Source organism: Peromyscus californicus, unplaced genomic scaffold (assembly GCF_007827085.1).
Source record: "Peromyscus californicus insignis strain IS unplaced genomic scaffold, ASM782708v3 Scaffold_4__1_contigs__length_199733344, whole genome shotgun sequence".
In the NCBI taxonomy this organism is placed as follows: Eukaryota; Metazoa; Chordata; class Mammalia; order Rodentia; family Cricetidae; genus Peromyscus; species Peromyscus californicus.
The window spans coordinates 48363946-48389005 of record NW_026294562.1 but is presented as its reverse complement, the minus strand read 5'-3'; positions in this window follow the sequence as shown (position 1 = coordinate 48389005).

The window sequence follows — 25060 nt, the reverse complement described above, 5'->3', positions numbered from 1 at the left end:
CACCTAGAAGTTCCAAAAAGGAAAGAGTGTTTATTAGATTCTGTGAAATGTGTGCACTTGTCCTCATCCTGTTAGGGAACCATGAACTGAGTTTGAAGAATCCAATAAAACCCAATTAAAACAAAAACTTTTATCCTTACAGTTGAGACCATTAAGTTCCCAGGTGATCCCTTCGTGAAGTGCCAAGATTCTGTGACCTGACTGAAAGCTATAACTTGGGGGACTTGCAGGACTCTGAAATGGTAGCTGATTTACAAGAAATAAAAGCAGTGCAGGCAAGTGCTATATTTTCTGTTTGAAAACATCAGGGAGGAGGTGCAGGAGACAGGGAAAGAAAAAAAGCTAAATTTCTCAGTGGCACAAGGGAGTTGCCATCTTTGGCAACCATCTTATCTTTTGTCTACCAGGCCAATCAGAGACATTTGTTTTCATTCCAGAACAGTGATTATCATCAACAATGGAAAATCCATTGAATTGGGACTGATGGTGTCCTCACCAGTGGACACCATTAGAAACTAGAGAGAAACCTGAGCAGTGTAAGACTCATTATTCTTGAGTACTATTCGGCTTACTTCACCAAATTCTTATGTCTTAGTGTTGTAAAATATGCATAGAACAAAATTCACCATTTCAGTCATTTAAAGTATTTAATTGGGGCAATTTAGCATATTTTTTCTGTTTTACAACTATCACTATTTATCTATGTCCAGAACCCTTGCCACATTCCTAAAGGAAAACCAACCTCCCAGCCTCTGGCAACCAGCTGCTGTGTTCCTGTCTCTGTGCATTTGCTGGTTAGGGACAGCTTGTGGCAGTGCAGCTGTGCACTCCCTAACCTTGGACGTCGTCTGCTTTGCTTTTTCTTTTTTCTGTTTTTTTTTTTTTTTCAGCAGAGGGGGGCAAACTTCATCTGTGCTGGAGTACAGGTCCACACTTCCTTTCTTTTGTAACTGAATCCCTTGATCATTTTAGTTGTTAGCTTTGTTCATGCTGCTTGAGTCAAAAATTGAAAACCTCATCTAGCCTTGATATGAAAGTATGTGCCTAGTCTTATTGTAACTTCTCATGTCATCCATGCTTGTTTGATATCCTTGGGAGGCCTGCTCTTTTTTGAAGGGAAATGGAGGGGGAATGGATCTGGGGGAGAGAGGAGGCTGAGGGAGGGACTGGGAAGAGAGTAGGGAGGGAAAACTGGGTCAGGATAAGAGAAGAATATATGAAAGAAAAAGAAACAAATAAAATTTTAAACATATTAAGCATGAAGCTTGGCTTCATTGTTCATTTCTTAGGCCCATTCACTTGCAGGTATGAAAATGGAGATAATTCAGTAAAGAGATGATCTATGGAGTCAAGGCAACTTGCAAGAAAGGTAAAGCTACAAAATACGCCTAGCTCTGCTTTCGCTTTCTCTCTCTAATCCTTGTGAATTTACTTGTGTATGTAATGTGAGTTTAACATACAAATTTATCCTTCTCTATTAAATGGAGCATTTTTTTTCAGTTGACTTTGAAATAATTCATAGTTCTTTTTTCTGTAATGTTCATGAATATATGAGTAATCCCTTACTTCATCATGTCCACTGTAGCCATCACTAGTCTCTACAGCTAGCCAATCCCTGGGATACAGTATATGCCAAAATTGCCTACTGTGTTGCAAATTTTATTAATTGATTTGTGAAATAGCTAATAAAAATGTGGCATTGACTACATGATGATATGACAATGTTTTGGTTACATTTGAATAAAATAGATTATGGTGATTTATAACATCTTCTTTATAAAAGGTGCATGAAGTATTAAAGCCACACATGTGGCTTCCTTTGTTGCTGCACAGCACTGCTGTTTGTTCCAACATGTTGGTGCCTCTACCAGAGACGGAGGTGCTATTCAATTATTCTTATTATTATGCAAGGCAACTTCAGTTCTTTATTCCTTTATTAATCAAGTTGTAAACCTCTTTTTCTGAATCCTACTTATGAATTGCAATTACTAAAAAAAACCCAGCATTTTCACTCTGTGAAAAGATTCACAGAATAGCTAATTATGAATGATATAGTTAAGTGTTACATTGTGCTGTTAATGAACAATGTGTCTCTCCTTGGAAACAATGTTCTTTGATATTCTTCTATATAGTTTTTTCTCCACTTACATGGTATTTTTTTTCTAGGCTAAATTCTAAACTACAAACAAGTGTGTCTGTACATGCACATGCATTATATATATATATATATATATATATATATATATATATATATATGATAGCATTCACATATTCAAGTTGAAGGTGTGGCTTAAAATCTAGCTAAACAATAGTTTTCATTGCTTATTCATTCATTCTGTTGGATTTTCTGAATGTATCATGTACAAACAACAAAACTTGCCTATTCCATTCCATTCTTACACATAAAATGTTCTGTCTTTCATTGTCATTATAGACGACTAATATAATATTAAAACATAAGATCATAATGGATATTCATTTTATGCACTTTTTTGCTTTGTTTCGTTTTGTTGAAACAAGGTTTCACTATCAGCCCAGCCTGGCCCCAGACTTGGAATCTTCCAGATCAGCATTTAGAGTGCTGAGGTTATAGGTGCCACATCATAATGCCAAACTTATTCAGTAAGTTTGACAAAGCTTCCTTCATACATTTTAATGTAAAATTCTTAGTTTTCATTTATTATGTTTAACTCATAATATGCTTATCAAATGAGAAAATTTCTACTAAAAGTTTTATCTAAAATGTTTTTCAAATCTATTTAGAGAAGTGATTAATAATGGATTGATAATGTTTTCTGCATCAATATGGAGATCAATTTTCTCATATTATATCATCCTTGAATTTCTGCAATAAATTATGAATTATTTTCAAATACATGGCTGGAATTGGCTGGCTGACATCCTATTTAGCAGTTTTTTGAACATGTGTGCATGATCTACTTTGGAAAAAACTAATGAAGTCATTATTCCCTGATTTTTAATCCTACTTGTAAATTTTTCTTATAGTTTGCTGTATTTTGTGTTAAGTTTTCTATTTTCTTATAAAATTGTAAAAGGTTGTTGGCATAATTAGTCCTTGAAAATTTTATAGACCCTTCCGGAAAAACGACTTGACTTTAAACGTTTGTCAGTTTGCCTCTCTGTTCTTCTCCAAGGATACACATTTATTTTTATTTCAGTTTCTTCAGTAGCTGCCTCTTTAGCTGTGTTCTGTTTCTGCTATTTTTATTTATGGCAACTAGACCACTGCACTGTTTTTGTACTACACAAAGTTATTTCCAAAATTAAATTACTACACTTGTTTGCAAACAAACATATTAGCATGTAGCTTATATGTTTTAATATTAAATTATTTCAATATTTTCCATCTTGTATTTTAATGGTTTCTATTTTTCTTCTTTTAGATTTTTCCAACAATCTCACTAGAGTCTTTTTTTTTTCTTTGAAATACACATTTAAAATATCTAAGTCTTGTCCTGGGAAGTGAGCTGATTTGTTTGGGGGTCATGAAACTCAAGCCTAGGGTTCAGTTCCCAGTACAATATATATACATATATATGTATATATATATTCACATAATTTCTAGTTAAAGACATTTATTTTCTTTTTTTTCCTTAATTTTATTTTATTTTACAATACAATTCAGTTCTACATATCAGCCATGGATTCCCTTGTTCTCCCCCTCCCGCCCCCCTCCCCTTCTCCCCAGTCTACCCCCCCATTCCCACCTCCTCCAGGGCAAAGCCTCCCCGGAGGACTGAGATCAACCTGGTAGACTCAGTCCAGGAAGGTCCAGTCCCCTCCTCCCAGGCCAAGCCAAGCAACCCATATAAGCCCCAGGTTTCAAACCGCCAACTCATGCAATGAGCACTGGACCCGGTCCCATTGCCTGGATGCCTCCCAAACATGTAACAAACATAATATATGATATCCTAACAAGCAAAGGTAGGTATTTCTAATATTCCTGTAACTGAGCTACTCTACATTCTGATCAAAACATAGTTCCAATATCATTCACTTTTGTATTAAGAGCTGTTCTTAACTTTAACTTTTGGGAGTTCATAATAATCAGACAAGAGAAATTAGTGCACAACCCTTCATACGTTAACAAGATACACACAAGATTATTATAGAAGATGACCTTTCCATAGTGGATTATTCCTTTTTTAATATTAAATGAGACTCCCTGACAACACTCCCCCAACTTATAAAATATTATTTGGCTTGATGAATGTAAAGTTCTTCCTCACTCAGATGGATAGCATTGATCTGACTTCCCTGTTCTATTTACTACAGTGATGGTACCGAGAACCCCACTTACTATAGGTAAGCAACTAACCACAGTGCTATTCTCCCAGCTCTTTTTTCAAATATTTTTTTTCTGCCTACCACCACCACACCCCACCACCCCTTTGGTATGCTTGATCTCTCCTGTTCTAAGAAACTGACACTAAAAAAATGTCACTTTTTTATCTTGTATTTATCACACTGTCATTTGATTCTTCTTTTCTTTCCTCTGCAGCATTCCATGGCAAACGTTGTTCTTATCTTGATTTAAGTTTGGACATTATAATTTTTCTTCTGGTGGTTAAATGAAATATCAAACATCAATATCTCAAGAAAAGTAATTTAGCATTTAGCATGATATTATTTCCGAAAGACTACTCTCATCTTCCTTATCAAGAATTTTGTGAATTATTGTATTTCTGCTGATAAGATCTTGAAGGTTTTAAAGACAATGTATTAAAACATAAAAAATACTTTATGTTCATAGTGTATTTCCAAATTTTTATATTTATGGAACACTTTATTAAATGCATTAAAATGAGGGATTTTAAAGTTTCTTTTGACAGTTTCATATACATACAATGTTTTGTGATTATGTTCACCCTCCTTCTTTTCTTTGTGAATACTTCTTCATCCCAACTAGTCCCTCAAGGGCTATATAAAAAAAAAAATGACAAAGCCTCCTGAGGCAGTCACTAACAATCGATAGTTCTCCCTAAAGGTTGGGGCCTCACAGGCACCCCCTTTATCCATGATGGAATATAGCAGGTCCCTTCTAATATACATATCCATTGCTGCCATGTGTTCATGACTGCAAGAGTTGTTTTGTGTCTGGGAGGTGATGTTTCATAGCATTGCCTCCCATCTCAAATGAGGTCTTTCACATTTTGAAATTTCTAATGGTTTATGTGCCCAAGACCATATTCATTGTAATTTCACAAAAATGATAACTTACCAGGATATAAATCTTATTCTAAATTCTGTATATACAATCCTTTCTTGACATTGTTACCTTATGGTCTTTTGCCCATGTGTACAATCCAAGAATCTGAAGGGCATACAACTCCTGAGTGCCTTGGTGTTCATCTATTTGTTCCTTCCCCTTGGGACTTCTCAAATTTCACTTCATGATGCTTTAGCTTTCTTTATAGGATTCTGAAATGTAGTTTTCATCTTTCCAATCCTGTGTGTTGTGATTGACCATTTGGCCCCAGGGCATCTTCCACTGTGTTCACAAATGTTTTCTACTTAAAGCATTTTGATATTATTTCAGACATTTTATAAACAAAAAAAACCCTTTGTAAGTATTTAGCAAGTAGATACAAAAATGCCCTCATATTTTTTATCAAGATTTAAGATATAATTTCAGTATATTGGTCTTTTTAATGTTTATTTAGTATTATGTATCCAGCTCCTTAATACTTGTATTATTTAGTGTTGATCTAGTATTATTTCATGTTTAATTTCTTGGATGCCTTGATGTACACTGTTGGGTGAGGAAAAGACTCTGTGGTTCTCTCTGTCTTCCTCTTTTCTTTCATATCATCATCCTCAGCAAAAATTGTTGGCAATCACCAAGAAATAACACAAGGAAGAAAGGGTACATACAGTGAGGTTTCTTGGTCATTTGTGTTTCACACAACACCACTGTTCACTGTCTACTTCCAAAACAAGTACTGGTTCTAATGCTGTTGTATGTCAGTTCCCTCCAAATTGAAACATTCTCTCCAGGAAGGAGGGAAGACTCATGAGCCTTAGGAAGTGAACAAAAGGTCTTCTGGGAAAACAGAAACTTGGAATACTCTTGATGTTTCCTATCTAGCAGTATAAAAAGAAGGAAACAACTACTCGGATGGAGACTCTGCCCAGAGCAAAACTGCAGAGGAAAGATATCAGACTGTTGAGCAGTCTGAACACTAAAGAGAGCTCCAGGTTTGCAGCTTTTGTGTGTAGTCACCCATGTAGAGGTAGGCTTTTCAGTGATGCAACTAATTTTGTGTCATCTCTGTTCCTTGGAAGTAACCCTGACCCATACTCTTTGTGGTGATCCTAATGAAAGCTAACTGGTTGACAAAGTTGGACAGTGATGCAATCATTTCTTCGGTTTGTCATGGGTGCCTTTTCTGGGGTTGGTAGACAGATTTGTGTTAGTGTGTGGGCTGCATCCCTCCCGCGCCCCCCCAGACAGTTTATTACACAAAAAAAATGCCACATGGCTTATCTGTGCTGTCAGCAACCCCACTTAGATAAGGACCTAGCATGTCTATTTGTATTCTGTTCAATTCTTATCTCATGCTTGTGGAGCATCATGAATACTATATACCTGTGTGGGAGGAATGATGGTGGGTACCCGTATGGTACCTTTTCTTCTACTGTTCATACTGTTATCCTATTAGATTTCACCTTTGAAGCATAATTCAAAGACAAAACTATTAAGAACATCAAGATGACAACAGCAGATGATTTAACCAAGTTTGGTGTTGGAGCCCACTAGGTTTCCTAGTGTCTGTATCCAGCATGACTGCATAAGAGGATGATTGGACCACAGGCCCAAGTACCAGGTGTTTGTAAGGATCAACACTTGGCAGTAACTAGCAAAGGAGAGGTCCTTTGACCCTCTCCTTGGCATTGTTATAAATAGCCCTTTAGAATAAAGCTCTGAGCCTGTTGATAAGGATCCAGACCCACCTGAGGCTATCATGCATTTCTCTCTGTTTCTCTCCCCTCTTTATTTCTATCTAAATCTCTTATCCCTCATTCCTCAAGAATCCCTGGGGTAATTAAATGTGGGAGCTGGTTTCCCACAGTTTGAGATGCTATATATAGGTTCCTGTGTGATTACACAAATCATAAACATACACACCTAGCCTTAGGTCCATGCTATGTCTCTGCTAAACTCTGGCTCCATCCTGTACATCTTCATGTACACTTTAGCTCGAACAACCAAATCACCTGAAAACAGATGTACTGTCTTCTGTTCATCAAAACAAGAGGCAAGGAAGAGGCCTATGAAGGCACCAAAAGCAGACATAAAGTATTAGATGAGAAAATTGAGGGCACAAAGCTCATTGTTGCAAACTTAATAGGAACATTGTTTAGGCATATGTTTTCTAGTTCTTATGTCTCCTAGATTTTATGATGGATTCACTTCAGAGAGAGGAAGGGAACCAGAGCCAGAAAACAGAAAGACCCTGGGACTCTGTCTGGGTCTTAGGTAACACCAAACATTTTTCTCATTCTCATCAAAACTCATCATCTATTTTTTAGCTTTTAAAATGCTTTAGAATATTTATTATCTTTTAAAATAATATTTTATTAATTCTTTGAGAATTCTATACAATGTATTTTTATAATATTCACTTCCCCCCAACTTTTTGCAGATCTGTTTTTTAATTTAGCGCTTTGAATTTTAGCCTTATTAAAATAATTTCCCCTTTGCTTCAGAGTTCTTTTCATCTTTTGTGTATGTTCTGTCTTAAATCTGCCACACTAAAGAGGTTCCTGAGCATCTATAAAGTCTATCCACATGCCTTCTGGAACTCCCTTACACTTACATTATTAATGACAGTATTATAAAAATTTCATTTTCTATTGTTCTTATGAATTGACACAGATAAAAGAAAAAAATCTAGAATTGAAAAATTATAGAAATTTATTGTCTAAGTGGATATGTGGCTCAAGACATTGTTAGCAGGTTTTTCCTAAGGAAAATAGGTCATTGTCGTAGCAAAGGACAGGTCCCTGACCTCTCAACTATTCTAGTGCTCTGTACTATGTTGCTCAAAACAGAATTAGCTGGTGGTGTCTTACCCTCAGGACCAAGAGTTTTACAGCTAGCCCACTGCCCTAATGCAATAGGCCCTGAATTTCAAGGTTGAGAAGAAAAGTCCAATCCAGTATTAGCATTTGGATAGGTAGCTCAAAATATATAGAACATATACCTTTGATAATCATTGCTCGTCAAAGTCCTTTTTTCTCCTTGAAGCTTCATGCTTCTTATTAGCAGACAATTAAAAACTTCCCTGAGAGATGAAGTCTATACCATTTTGCTCATTTAACGAGGAAACTTCAAATATATAGTTGAGAACATACATTAAATACAATAACAATGTAACTAATTTATACCTAACATTTTGTAATTAAATATTACAAAATAAGCTATGCTCAAGCCCTTGTATCAGTCAGGAACTGCTAATATAACACTGTGTAAAAAAATCAATAAAATAAATGATCAATTTATAGCTATCATTGCCTTATATGGAATATTATGACAGCTATACTTCATACTACAAGCCTGAAGAATCAGGTCTGAATATGTGAGATTACATACACTGGATGAGGGAAGTAAATCAGAACTGGTTCTTAGAGTGATGTCAGAGGTCAACAACATAGATAGTTATACAGGACCTCTTAAGACTTAACTCACACAGGCACATGTGCACACAGGAGCGCTTGAGTGCACACACACACACACACACACACACACACACACACACACACACACACAATTAGAAAACTAAGTCACAAGACCATGCTCAAATTTAATTTAGAAAGCAAATGATTAGAAAATTAACAAGAATAAACAATAAAGATGTGCTGATAATAGAAGCCCTACAGTTTTTTTTCTGCTAAACCATTGATCATCTCTTCACATGCTCACAGCTGCATATCATCTCTTTTTCTAGAAAAGTTCTGGCCAAAGTTCCTCACACAGGCTCTCAAGCAGGACCTCATCTGAAGGGTGGTGACTTTTTCAGTAGTGGAGCATCAACAATGAGCAAGAGCAATCCAGCAGCACAGCTTCCTTTTTGGACATTTGCTTTCTAAATGGCTCAGGTTCTACAGCTGCATAATGAGCTCTTTCACCTATCAGTAAACAAATTGCCAAAAGTGCAACAGGAGACCCTGCTGTGTCTCCTGTCACCCCACAGTGCTAAAAAAACAAAGAACAAAACAAAAAACAAAACAAAACAAAAAAAAACACTGTACCCAGACAGCAGTCTGTGAATGAGAACTCCTGAAAAGAAGCTGTGTCTGAGAAACTGACTAATTGGAATTTCAGTACTGTGGAGGGTAATTATCTTATCTTAGGCTAGTTCTAGCCCTCTGGGACAGCCATTCCTTGTCCAGCTCTGTGTAGGAACTAACATTTCATGACTAATAGATAATAACCTTTTAGAATTTATTAGTTTAACAGACCACTAGCATCCACCAACCCCAAACCTAAGAAAGTCATCAGATAACATCTTGAGCCTACAGAAAAGCTTCCCCCATCTGACTGTACCTGCCTTTCTGATGTACCCACCAAGGTGTTTTAAATTTGCCTTGATTTATGATGTTCTTTGTTCTGAAAAACTATAAAACATCATGAAACTGCTTCTACATTGGTTCTTGGAATTTGGGGTACACTAAATCTGTGATCCTGGGCCATGGTTCTTCAAAATGGCTCCAAAATTATCTCTTTTTCCCTTTAAGGTGAGTTTGACCTTGACAAGCCTAAGCAATATCAGAAGATTTTATTCTGAAGTTTTGTGATACAGGAAAGAGGCACCATAGAAAACAGAGCTAAGTTTTAGAGACAGCAGGGGAAAGTGTGCTCTAAAGAGCAGAGTGGGAGTCAGTGGATGGAAAAGTACAGAAAGGGAGTCTAAGGGTTAAGGTGGGGTTCTGAATACACTGGCATAGCAGGATTCTGGCTAAAAAGGTAACATTATGTTTATAAGGCCCCGCAGGAGATTCCAGAGTCTGACTCAAGTTGGTAAGCAGAGATCTTTGTCAACCAAGACCTTTTTTCTCTGAACAGAAAGTCATTTTCTGTTTTGATGTGGATTTGGACATAACTTTGTTTGAAAAGACCTTCATAATAAGAACAATTACAATTATGCAAGGACAGCAAAGCACCTAAATGCTTCCCACTGTGACACCAACTCCAATGGTGAGCAGTCTCGATACCCTGGTCATTTACTAGGGAGAAGAAATTTTATACATTAGGAAGCTTGTTTCCTTCTAATTGTTGTATAAAGTTGAAGTCTTATCCCGGCCAAACAATTTCATAAGGATCTTTCTGTCATTGATGACAGGAAGTGGAGAACATTTTAGCAGCCTATAAATTTAAAACACTATGGTACAGAAGAAAATATAAATCATCTCTTCTGTTGTTACCTAATTTCAGTTTGCCAAATGATATGTCACTTGTTACTTTTCACGAAATTATTTCCCAAGAAATTGCCTTATTTGTTTTATGCAATTAAAGAAGGAAAAAAAGAAAATTCATGACCTGGAGGACAATGAAATGCAGTTAGTAGGAACAATACTAAATTGGAAATGGGTTACATTTTCTTTTGAGAAGACATGAGAAAAACACATCTATATTGTGTGCTGTCACTAAATTCTGACCTTTGATTCATTACATTTGTTATTAGGCACACATGCATACACAGTGGAAAATGCAATGAGTTTTCTGTCATTCAGAGACACAGAGCTCAAAATTTTTAATGAGCACATACAATGATATTAGAACTGACAACACAGTGAAAGCCTACAACCTCAGTAACATCGAAAACCCACTCCCTCTTCAGGCAGATTATTATTATCAGTACAAAAGAAAATTTATTGTTATTTCTCAATAGAAAATGTGTAATTAATTCTATATTCTCCCAAAGCCTTGAACACTCAGGAGTTAAATGCTGTTGTTTACTATGTAGGATTCAAACAACATAATTTTCATTCCACTTATACTAGGTGACTGCAACATTGTCCTACATACTTAGGGGAACATTTTCCCCAACCTGTCAGCCTCCTCCTCCTCTTCTCCTTCTTTTTCTTCTTCCTCCCCCTCCTCCTCTACCTCTTCTCTCTTCTTCTCTCTTCTTCTTCTTCTTCTTCTTCTTCTTCTTCTTCTTCTTCTTCTTCTTCTTCTTCTTCTTCTTCTTCTTCTTCTTCATATATTAAGGATACTATTGGGAGTGAGGGAAACAAATGGTGTCAGAGTTAGTACATTAAAGCGCATTTCTAATCCTGCATAACTAGCCTGCATTTACTTCATTCAGCATCAGTTACATTTCCCACGCCTTCAATTAACACTGGTTTCATTTTAAATGTGATCAGCTAAGACAAGATGCGATAAGAAAACATCATGCCAAGCAAGCATTCCTCAAACACAGCTGATTTATCTCTTTGTAATTCATTAAAATGCAAAATACACTGAAATTGATTTCCGGCACTTTCAGGCAGAAATGTTTGTAATAATGTTAATTTGCAAATTTTCTTTTTTTTCCCTCCCCAGTGCCTCTGCTGTTGCCAGGTTTAGCCAGAGGCTATTTTATTTTTATTGTGTAGAGAGAAAATGAACAGTGAGCATTTATTCCTCCTATCTGTCTGAGAAACCTGAGGTGCATGAAGATGTTTGGTTTGTAACAGGCATAGCCGGCCTCCTTCACTAGTCCCTGTGTGTCAGCAGCTGATTCCCAGCTAGCCCTACCACAGCAATTAGCCCACCCGAGTTCCCTCCTGTCAGGCTGCTGCTGATATGCCCCACCCCCACACAGAGGGATCGCTGGAGCTGTGACTTTCATGGAGGCTGAATTACCAGAATCAGCATGATTAAGAAGATGACAGGGTTAGTTAAAAAATCACACTTTCTCCTCCTCTTCCTGACTGAGGTTTAAACCTATTAAGGATTAAAGCAAATGGAGTCAGGCAGTGATCTTTCCCTCTTTGGTGCACAGTTCCTAAAATAGGAAATCTCGACAGACTATTTACAATACCTTGTCAATTTCCAATCTTAAGGACAGAAGTAGACACCGGGAGGGAAGCATCAGAGTCAAAACGTACAGCTCATATAATTCCAGGAACTAGCTAAAAATAATCTTTTCACCCCGATGAGACAAAGAGAGGATTTGTTTCTTATAATTAGTCACATTTCAATTGTTATTCTTCAAAGCAATGGGGAAAACCTCATGTTTGTGGATTTGGGGTACTTTCAAGTGAACCAAATTGTGATGAATTATAAATTAAAAATCTAAATGCACAATCTGTCAAGTAAGTTGGTAGACTCTAGAAATAGCATTTCCCTAGCAATAAACCTGGTCTTCAGGAGAAGGGCAGGATTATAAATGTCATATTGGCTTGTATATGAGCCAGCTGTTAATGATTTGCTATAGTTCTTGACTAAGAGAAGAGCATGTGGGAAATAAAAGGAGACTGATAAAAATTTACTAGTACTGAGCCACAGGGGACGGGGGTGGGTGGGGAGCCGATGCCCAAGGAACTCAATTTTTACACATTCCCATCCAATTTCCCTTTGCTGGTGACTTTGGGGGTGGGGGGTATAGCTTTTGAAACCAATTGTATTGTTCCACTTTAAGGTGCCGTCTAGTATATTCAATAGACCCATCAGAGCTCTGTGTTCCTTTTTCAGTCCCAAACTGCCCTCACCATGCGAGATTGGTTACAGTCTAAGGACTTTCAGAGAAGGATTTGAATGCAATTTCAAAGGCCAGACAGAGTAGCTTTCAAAACACTGCAAGCTTAGGAAGACAGGGTTAGTGGCCCAGGAGGGGTGACAGGAGAGCTTTCTGTTTTTCATCTCACTTTCAGCTAAATCACCTTTGATCCTAACCAGGTGAAAGTGAGGCAGGAGAGCAGCTCTAATTGAATGGCCCTCCCCTGACCAAAGCCCTCAAGAATGACAATCACCAGGCGCTGTATTTATGCAGCACTGTCCACCTTAGTCCTAGGAGACCGACATTCATTGTGAGACACAAATACTTAACTCTTCTGTGTCTGATGAAATCTCGGTTCCACCCATGAGCTATCAGCAAAGAGCCAGGCTGTTGGGGACTCTGGTTAGGGAACTGCCGTTTTCAGCACGTCTAGCACAAACCCCAGGTGTTTGTCATACAAAGATCTCATTCAAGTTTTCATGAGTATTTCTCAGCAAAGCAATCAATATATATGTATGTCGAGGTGAGGGGGGGGAGATTACAACTCAGAGTGTTTGTTTTTGTGGGGCCTTACTGTTCCTCTGTTCAAAAATTCAGTCCAGGAGATAGCATTACCCCCCGGCAGGTTTGCATTTTCAGGTAAAGTGTCTTACCTCCAGCTGCAGGTTTCCTATCTGTAGTATTCACGGAATGGTAGCTTTTAATTAAAGTGTCCACTACTCTGTGGCACTAAAAATTATTTGAGTGCTGCAAGAAGAACTAGTAAAGAAAAATTCTATATTTAAAATTTGTTTATAAAGCTTAGACGGTCAGTTGTCATAAGTGGTGGTAGTCCTGCAGCGATGTGTGTCATGTCCCCAAAAGATGTGCATTTCACATCTGGAGTCCAAAAGTTCTTGAGACAACTTTCACAAATGTAGCATGTAGAGATCTGATTCTGTCAAATGCATCGGATAGCTGTACTGTCTTTACGTGTCACTTTCCCCAGCAAGGTTTTACTCACATGGTGAACCTAGACAGCAATGTAAGTAACCAAAATGATTATTTCTTTAAACTGACCATCTTTTTAAAATGTTATGTGCGTTGACTTCCTGCTTCCTCTTCTAGGGCCTTTTTATTGATCTCTTATTATCAATTCTAACTGTTAAAGCCCAAAACACATGTAAAATTTTCAGTCTTTAGATTTTAGTTCATCTTATTCTTTCCTGAGATTCTAAATTCTGTGTTAGTTGAAGTAGAAACCCAAATTACCTACCCAAATACCACTGCAACATCCAGATTCATATCCTCAGACTTCTTGCACACTGGGCACCCCACTGGCACTGAAATTTGACACATCCAAAGCAAGTCATGATAATACTAATGTTAATAGTATTTAATAGGTATCTAGTGCTCACAATTATCATCTTTATAAAAACCCCTGTGTCTTAGTTTGGGTTTTTATTGCTGTGAGGAGATACCATGACCACAGCAGCTCTTATAAGGAAAATGTTTAATTGAGGTGGGTCACTTACAGTTTCAGAGGTTCAGTCCATTATCATCATGACAGGGAGCATGACAGCATGCAGGCAGACCTGGTGCTGGCTACATCTTGACTTGCAGGCAACAGGAAGTCGACTGAGACACTGGACAGTATCCTAAGCATAGGGAACCTCAAAGCCTGCCCCCACAGTGATACACTTCCTCCAACAAGGCCATACTCACTCCAACAAGCCACACTTCCTAATAGTGCCACTGCTTATGAGATTATGGGGGCCAATTACATTCAAACTACCACACCCTGGCAGGCAAGAAATTCACTGTACAGGTACAAAACTGGGATTGACTCAAGTGAATTGTCAAAAGTCATACAAGCACAGGAAATGGTGCCCCGACTAGCCTGTGTTCCTAATCTCTCTGTCCTGAGCCACCCACCACGGCTTTCACTTCTCTACTAGTGCTAGTGGTTCCTTTCTACTTCAAAAAGTCACTTCCTCAGGGGTGCTGTTTTCATCCACAGAATCATCTAGGTTGTCAGGACTAGAGGTCTATGGTCACAAAATGGCCCTTAGAGAGAGCCCACAGTTATGTATCTGACTTTTAATCATCTCAGTTATTTAGGAAATGTATTGGGCAGATAAGAGACCAGGCCACTTTGAAATTAAGAGAAACAAAAAGGAGATGAAAAAAAAAAAGAAAGCAACTATTACCTGATCTTCTCCAAAGTAAAAGCACAAACAAACAAACAAAACCATTAACGTGATGAGAGGCAAGAGCACACATAGATACAGCAAAGCCAGCTCAGTGTTCCAGAGAGGTCTTACAAAGACAATGTAAGAAAGGTTTTATCAATGGGAAAAAGTCCAAATCGCATTCTTTAAGTCATAGTCACCCTTAGTCAAAACTGGCTTTAGAGACTGAAAGTATGGTCTCATTCTGTCCTGTATGCCCAAGAAGCATAATTAGAAAGCATGAGAGTCACTGGTTGCTGTCTTTGTCCTGGTGCATTATGGTGCCAAATAATCTAAGGTTCCCCATAGAAAACATGGAGAGACTACAACTTGAGATTGTCTATTATCTATATATGCAACTGTCCATATGTCCATCTATTCTTTATCTATATATCTACCTACTATCTGCTTTCCTACCCAAGACTATTCCTGAGTGGTTGAAGGCTCAGTAACACTGAGCAGGAAGCATGAGGCTCACCATTTGTCCTGTTCCTCCTCATAAATATCACCCTTGGAATATAATTCTTAAAACTGTAGGCACACCTCAGTGTCATCCATGGTCCCAAAACACATGTAGGTTCACTTGGTGATTTACATTTCTAAGGTTTGGACAACTCTATGCCAACATGTCAATCATAGAATCATAAAGTAGTTCTGGACATTTCATATTCACCCTCTCATCTTTATAACCCTCAGTAATTACTGAGCTTCTTTCCTAGTTTTTTTGGGGGGGTTGTTTTAAGTTTTGCTTTTCCTAGGATATCATATAGTTAGAATCAAATAATATCTGTTGTTCAGATGGATTGTGTTCATTTATTAAGATATATATTTTTATGTTCCTCAATGTCTTCATGAAATGAGATCTCATTTATTTTAGCACTGAATGATAGCTCATTCCATTCCAAACATACATAGTTTGTCCATCCATCCATTCCTTAGTTGAGGCACATCAAGACTCCTAAGCTGAAGCAATGATGGGGATACGATTACTAGGACCCCATTTGTACAGAGCTTTGTAAAGACATATCTGCAGTTCCTCCTGGTACGAAGGTGACTATTGGATTTTGTGGCAATCGTGTGCTCAGCTTTATGGGGGTCTGTCAAGCTGTCCCCCACACTGCTGTACAGTATTGTGTTCACTGCCGTCAGGCAAACTTGTGTCACTCCATGTGCCGTGGCCCTATCCGACACACTGAGCCATTCACTGTCGGTCAAGTCTGCAGCTCCCTGATGACGTTAAATATCTTTTCTACTTGTCATTTGTAAAATTTCTTTAGTAATGAATCTGCTTAGGGTATTTGCCGATTTGCTTTATTTGTGATACTGATTGTTTACCAGATATGCATTTATTTTTAATACTGTAAAATGTGTCAGCAAGGCTGAATTCCTTCAGAGAAGCTCTAGGGTGATTTGCTTTTTCTATCTTTCTCCAACTATTGGAGGGTGCCTGCATTCCTTGGATTATGGTCCCATCCTTCATCTTCAAAGGTACAATAGCAGATGCTCTCACACAGCATCACTCTGAACTTGCACATGCCATTATATCTTTCTTTAACTCTTCTTCTGAAATATTCCTTTACTTTTAAGGAAGGAGTCTGATTGCACTGGGCATGCCCAGATAAACTCAGATAGCATCTCTAATTTTAATAAAATTAAACCTTAGTTTTCCTTTGCCATATAATATAGTCATTTATGGACTCAAGGGATAACTAGAACACAGGCATGTGGAAGAGACTATTTTCCTGAATTTCACTATGCTTCAAACAAATAACAAATACATACTTGGTACTTACTTGAATTAGAGTGAAGGACCTCAATACAACATGAAGCCATTATTATGAAGTGAATAATAGTAGTTAATAAAATCTTTCTAATAGTTTGTAACTCTCATGTGGCCATATAATTCAGCAGTAACTTGATTTTTTTCTTTTCTTAATTTTAGCAGCTCGAGTGTTTGAAGCCTGTTTAACATATTTAACTTGGCTGCCACAAAAACAAAACTCCTATCCTTTCATATGCACATGAGGCCAGAAATTCATACACTGTTTAATTAAATTGTACAACAGTAATAATTATACCTGGATGAAGGCACGAGAAGAGAAACAGCTTGCTGTTGATAAACATATAACAAAATTGGAGAAACAACAAGATTTGGATTCAGTAGAGGGCAGCCCACTGGTGACAATCTCACAGCATGCAGTGAGCATCCATCCAGAATGGAGACTGTCCATCAATCCTGCAAACAGCTGAGTGGATATTTTCAGAAAGAAACACAACACAAGCTCCAGAGGTAGACATGAATTCTAATTCTTCTTTGCCTCTGTCTTCCAAGGGATTGTTCTGAGTAAATTAATTAACATCTAAGAACTTCTGCTCCTTCCTCTTGTCAAATGAGAGTGATGATACTACCTACTTCTTAACATAGTGCTGTGTGTAGAAGCAGCCTTATAGGTAAAGATGTTTGCCGAATAACAATCCTGGCAATGACAAATACTGAACACTATTTCTGTCACTTCCCAGAGTGAATTCCTTGACAGGAGCTGCTCAAGACAAATGTTTATAAGTCCTTTACTTTTATATGTCAATATATTATCAAAATGACCTCCAGAAATACATACTAATATTACTTTTGTGTTTATGTGTGTGTGAAAGTGTGTGTGTGTGGCATATGTGCACATGTGTAGATATGCACACTTGTGTGTACAGAAGCCACAGTAAGGCTTTCAGGGTTTTGTTCTGTCATTCTTTGCTGTATTCCCTCTAGACAGTATTTCACTGAACTTGGAGGTAGGCTGGCAACCAGCAAACTTCAGTAGTCAGCCTGTTTCCAACCCCCATGGTGCTGGGGTTAATAAGCACTTAACAGAATCAACATTTATCTCTACTTTTTTTTATTTGTAGGTTTTTTAAAATTTATGTATATGTGTGTGTTCCCCTGTGAGTTCGTGTGCACCAATTGACTCTGGAGACTAGAAGAGGGCATAAGATCCCCTGGAAAGAGAGTTACAGGCATAAGCTACCAGATGCAGGTACTGGGAACTTAACTGGGATCCTCTGAAAGAGCACTGAGCACTCTTAACTTTTGAGCCATCTTTCCAGCCTTGCACACATTCATCATTTTTACGTGGGTATGAAGATAAATCCAGGCCCTCATGTTTGTCCATTGGGCCATCTCTCCAGTTCCCAACTGCACATGATACTACAGAGTATAGAAAGCAATTCACGTCTTTTACAAACTTGTTAATAGTATGACACGAGTAAGAAAAATTGCCAACTGAGTTGCAAAAATAAGCAAATATGAAATTGTTCATTCAAATTTCTGTGATTATTACTTTGGGGAATATTTTCATATGAAATTATATCAGGTAATGGATTTCATTTTTTCTTTGTGTGAGTTGTTTAATATATTTACTCCATTTAATTAAGAAATTTATACTTTTCCCTATATTTGTAAGATTTTAAAATGCTAAGGTCTGTCATACATGTGCTTCATTTATCTAACTTGTGTTTTATTTTATTTTGTTTATGATCTAAGGATAACCATGAAAGACAAGTCCCCAATTACCTCTGTCCTTTGGGGATCCAGTTTCACACACCATCTGCTTGATGTGTCCTGTGGCTGCTCCACTTCCCAGTAATGACATCACATACAGCTGAGGATTCATCAAAGTCATTATTTTAGTCTTTAGTAATTTGACTTTTTAAAGCAATCACATGTAAGAAAATTTGGGTTTCCTGCTTTCTTTTCTCACACTCATACATACCAAACGAGCTTGCATTTGAAATCTCTGACTTACGTTCACTAGTTTTTGTTCTTTTTAGTACACATATTACTAGGTTGCCTTTATGCAGTAACTGTTACCTTCAAGCCTATTCCAGCGGTTAGTAGCAGCAGCTTCCCATCCCTTCAGCCCTTCTAGCCCCCTCAGCACAGGCTCCTGTTGGATAGAAGGCCTTGCATTTTTGTTAGAAAATTTGAATGAATAATTTATTTGGAAAACTCACCATGCTGTGCGTGTTCAGGAAGCAGAGCATTTCCCTTGTCAGTCACATGGCTGGGACAGAACTGAGTGCTGTTGAGTGGGTTCCAAGAGGATGCTGCTGATGGTGGATGCTGAGATTGCCAGCTGTGTTAATCCTGACCATTCTTCTTTGTCTTTCCTGACAGGAAGATTAAAAATCAGGGTCTTGTTCAATTGTTGCAGTTCCACCGTATTTCATTTTGTTGTTTCAATCCTTCAAGTTACCAACAGATTTTCATCATCTTCCCTCCCACCTGTGGCATGGCAACTTTCTCCAGTAACAGCAAGGAGAAAGAGGAAAGAATGATGTGGCTTTTTGCAAAGGAGAACCCATGATTTACACTCTAGGTTTGTCAATCAATGACTTGAGGTTGATGAGTTGTGTAACCTTGACAAAACTCAACTTCTTTAATTTTTGTTAGATTTGTTTAAGTGTGTGTGTGTGTGTGTGTGTGTGTGTATGTGTGTGTGTGTGTGTGTGTGTGAATTTATGTGTACTACATGCATGCCTGCTACCCACAGAGGCCAGAAGATGTTGGATCCCTGGAAACTAGACTTACAAGTGGCTATCTTTCTGATGTGGGTGCTGGAAACCAAACCTGGGCCTCTGCAAGAGCAGTAATGCTCTTGGTGGCTGAGCCATCTGTCCAGCCCCAACTCAACTTCTTGATCTGGAAAATGACCTAATTATTGCTACACAGCAGTCTAGAGAGGCACTTCACATTTATTTATTTATTTTGAGATAGGGTCTCACTATGTAGTTCAAATTCAGGATCCCCTACATTACCTCCCCCTGTGATGGTAACATAGGCATGCACCATCATACCCAGCTTTTAAAACCATTCTTCTTTTGGAAGTATGACAGATTTCTAGTTAATGATCAGGTCTTTCTAAATAATCCTTCTCCATTATTGTCCCCATCCCCTACTTTCTCTCAATAATCTGCTAAAGGGTACAAACTATTGATTAAACACACCATTTTTCATCTAGTAATATTCTTTACTTCCTTAATTTCACAAGATAAAGTTTACTCCACCCACCATTCTCCTTCATCTTCCAGTCCACCTCAGGTACTCAGTGGGTCAACTATGTGGAAATAGTCTTCACTTTTCCCAAATCATTTCAAGCAAGCTCAGTTCCCTGGCTCTGCAGCTTCTGCCCTTATACTTATCCTGTGATCGTTACTGGACTGTGAGTGCTCATGAGAATGAACATTTCTCAATGTCTCATTGTTCGATTACAGAAAGTGCCTCAAGGATATTTTGGTGAATGAATGGGTAAGTGCATAAAATATTGAATTGTAATGAAGTAGTAAATTGAAGTATTGAAAGAAAATGCAATGGAAATTTGAAAATACTTAAACATATATGCCACATAGCTTTACTGCAACAACTTTAAATCATGCTGATAATGTTAGTATACTGATTTACTGAGTATATGCCATCACTATAATCACTGAGTGCTTTCTCCAACTCTTCCTTTTCCTACCCACTTTTGGAGAAAATAGAATTAAGAGGAATGAATCTGTCCAGAGGCTGGTAAGCTCAACTGTGTCAAATGGAACCCAGCTTGCTTTTGCTTGCTGGGCCTATAAAACATTCTTACAAATGCTGGCAAATAACACCTTCCCTTGTTGTTAAGCCCGTCTTTCCTGCCCAAGGGCTCGGTTCTATACCTCCTCTTGGAATTTTCAATCCTTTCAGACCTAAGAGGCATGTATTGTCTTGGTCTGTGTAGGCTAAAACTGTTAGACAGCAAACTCCATATGAACAAAACTTAAGGGATTTTTCTCCTGCAGTTTCTACATAATATTCATGGATTTTTTTTTTTCTGGGAGGAACCCCCAGGTTCTTCTTCCTCCCTATGGAGAAAAGCTGGAGTCCACACACAAGTCCAACTTCTTACCCAGCCTCCATGTTAACGTTTAGTGTGTCCATGCTGGAGTCTGCACACTGAGTATTTCATTTGACATGGCCTTCACATTAACATTGAGTGTGTTCATGGTAGACTCTGCACACTGAGTATGTCATCTAACATGGCTTCCACACTAACAGGCCGTGTGTCTATGGTAGAGTCTGTACATGCAAAGTCTAAGTTCTCACTCAGAACTCTGTAGCTTGAGTTTTCCTGCCTGTCAGGACAAATCTCTCTCACCCGCCAGTCTCACAGCCGTCAGACCCGACCAAGTAAACACAGAGACTTATATTGGTTACAAACTGTATGGCCGTGGCAGGCTTCTTGCTAACTGTTCTTACAGCTTAAATTAATCCATTTCCATTAATCTATACCTTGCCACATGGCTTGTGGCTTACCGGCATCTTCACCTGCTGTTTCTCATCTTGGCGGCTGGCAGTGTCTCTCTCACTCAGCCTTCCACTTCCCAGCTTTATTCTCCTCCTTGTCCTGCCTACACTTCCTGCCTAGCCAATGGCCAATCAGTGTTTTATTTATTGACTAATTATCAACACATTTGCCATACAGAACATCCCACAGCAGAACTCAATACTGACAAGACCAGCAATTGGTCTGAGGAAAAACAGCCTAAAAACTTACAAGTGAACGAGACCATTTTATGCCTTAAAAAATATTAAGACTATAAAGGAGTGATATTTCAGACCATGCTGGTGTTATCTTACACTCATGGACACCATGCATGTAAGCATGTCTATGTACAAGTGTGTTTATGATCTTCTCTGAAGAGCTGGTGATAACAGGCCCAGGATTCCTATGGAAAGGATGAATATGGGTGGTTTGATTCTCTCTTGAGTTACCAAGAATGGTAGAAACAATAAGAGCTGTCACTGCCAAGTTCTCATTGCCATAATCTACATACAGTATCATATTTAATGGGTGGAATAATCTATAAAGTCAGGAACTATTACTTATTGCACAGAGGAACTTACATTCAAGTTGATGCAACTTGCCAACTACAGTACAGCAAGAGGGAAAAAACAGAGCTGTGTGTGCTTTCAATATCTGCTTCACCACTGCACCATACTGCCTCTTATGGTTTACTGCTGTACTACATCTACAGTGTGAATCCAAAAATGATGGGTCATTTTATAAGCAATCAAGAAAAAAACTACTGGATTGGATAGAATAGAAAAACCCATCAATACATCTTTATTTGATTTGAGGCAGTCTGTCTGCCACCAGTTGGTGATTAGTCAAGGACTAATATGTCACCAAGAACTGGCACATGGAGGTACATCCACTCAGGCCTTTAGGACACTTGAGCATCAGTAGTGTGGCCTGTCAGGAGAGCTTTTGTACCAATCAGGAAGGTTACACTCCAGGCACACATTTCCTTCCTAGGACAACACTGACCCCTGTCATTAAGGTTTATAGGTATTTGTGTGGGTTATTACTGTTACAAGTTGTTCCTGGGTCCTGCAGAGAATTCAACTGAAAGCTTACAAAATACGCAAGCTCCTAAGAGAAAGATGCTCTCTAAAGATATAGTATTACTATGAATTTCAACTACCTCCTCTATCCTGAAAGTGGTGTCCTGGAGAGAATGGTCACTTAGCAGTCATTGTCTCATTTCCTGGGGCAGTAGGGAACCAAGGTAGTTCTCCAGGCATGGAAAAAGGATATATGTGGGTCACTGGAGCAAAGGACAGAGAAAATACTTAACCAAATTTTACAGTAATCTGTCAAGTTCTTATCAGTTATAAATACAAGTGGCTGTAATAATAACTGAAGCAGGGACTTACAAAATCATTACCTGTTCGTAAATGGAACATTGTCTTTGTAAGAGAGTTTGCTTTATTTCCTGATTTTCTTAATGCAGCCAGGACCTGACTCAGCTTAGCATGAGGTAACATCAGAGATAATAATCCTCCTCTTTACCCCTTGAGAAGTATCAATCAGCTGAAATCTCCATTGGATTTCTACAGTGGCTATTTGATCAAGGAAAGTTTTTGAGAAGTTAATCTTTTAAACTCAAAGTCAAACTCCTTTTAATGATCTCATCTGGATGAAACTAAATGTCTCTGAATTGCTCATAATCTTAGAGAAATGCCAACTTCAGGTCTGCAGATAAGCATAGAGCTTCACCAGTCCTGAATATCTGATGCCCAGTTGTGTGTGTTCTTGAAAGAGATGGATAGGTTTGTAGACAGATGAAGGGACTGTAAATCAAGCAGGGATCTTAAATTGCATTGTGACCACAAGCCTTGGGAACATCAATAACACTAATTACATGGATTTACATTATACTTCTATATCTATATAAATATTATAAATAACTGGCAAAAATATTTTCAATTGCTCCAAAATACATCTAATGTACATGTGTTATTGTACCAGTGCCCTTGTCCTATTTTAAGGTTTATGCTAACAACCCTTAAATCCTTTAATTTTGTGCCCCAGTTGGACAGTTGAGATAAGGATGTATCTCAACATCCCTTAGATAACTAAACTTGAAACTAGACTTTTTTAAAAGATGATTTATTTGTGTGTGGGGGGGGTGAGGGCATGAGTACATGTATATGTGGGTGTGTGCATTTGTGCATGTGTGAAAGCCACAGAGTGTGGTACATCCCTCTGAACTGAATTTACAGGTGTTTACAGGGCACATAATATGTTGGGCTAGAATCTAAACTCTGGTTTTCATGTTTGCTCAACAAGGGCTCTTAACCACCTACACTGAATTTTGACCCTACTCACCTGTTCTTCTGAAAATCTTCTCTATCTAAAAGGGGAACACCCTTCAACCATCTTCTCTAGATGAAAACATTAGAATGTTGAATTCCTCTCTTTATTCCACAGCAAACAGGACTTTCCATGGACTCTCCCCTCAATAGGAATCCAAACTCCATATTCTTCCCCTTTCTTAATTCCCATTCTCAAAATTATCCTATTTCAGTGATCAGAAGTAAATTATAATTGAGTCACCACTAAATAGATACCCCTGATAGTTTGGGTACAAATAGGAGTATTTGAAGAGAGAGGGGAAGCATAAGAAGAAGAGAAAGAGGAGGAAAAGGAAGAGGAGGAGGAGGAGGAAGAGAAGGAGGAGAAGGAGGAGGAGGAGGAGGAGAAGGAGGAGGAAGAGGAGAAGGAGGAGGAGGAGGAGGAGGAGGAGGAGGAGGAGGAGAAGAAGAAGAAGAAGAAGAAGAAGAAGAAGAAGAAGAAGAAGAAGAAGAAGAAAAAGAAGAAGAAGAAGAAGAAGAAGAAGAAGAAGAAGAAGAAGAAGAAGAAGAAGAAGAAGAAGAAGAAGAAGAAGAAGAAGAAGAAACAGAGCCAAAGGAATAGATGTTAGGAACATCATTTATTGGAGGTAGAAAATTGAAAATAATTAAAATGACAATCCCAGGCCCTTGCTGTGTTTGAGGGGAGACAGGGTCAGAATGCATGGTGTGCTCCAAAGAAAAGAGCTATATTATCCTGCTGTTCTAAAAATAATCTGAACTATTGTACAAACACAATAACTCTCCCTGTTAATGTGTGATATGATCCAAGACCTTTAAAACAGCAAATAGTAGTAAACAATAATACTTGCAATAAAATTTAATTCATAAATGAGCATGGGAAAATATAAGTAACAAAACAGAACAATCATGAAATTGATTCTGATATGTGTAAGTATTGTTTCTCTCAGTACATCTTGCTGTAGTATTCTAACCATTATGCTGGTTACATCACATACAATGAAGCCAATGTGATGAGAGAAAGTGAAACATGGGCATTTTGAGTAACACCAGGCTACTACATTAAGAGAACAAGAAACACTGACACCAAGTCAATCATTCTGACAACTAAATGACTGTTAAGGGACAGCAGGCAGATAGCTTGAATGGTCACGATCAGCCAATCAGGTGGGAAACTCTCATGATTAACAGAATAGTGCAAGATGGAGACAAAGAATCCATCATGCTATGCAGGAGAAAATGCACAATTTATAGCTAGGAATGTTTATTTCTGAAATTGTTCATTTAATGTTTTCAGTCTATGCTTTACTATGTATAAGTACAAGTGCAGAAAGTAACACCATGACTACAGGGATCCGTTAGAGATACTAGAACCATGCTAGAGAGAACTTGAGTCACATCCATGGGAAGCCCATCCAGCCCATCTGGTACTCTAGATGCAA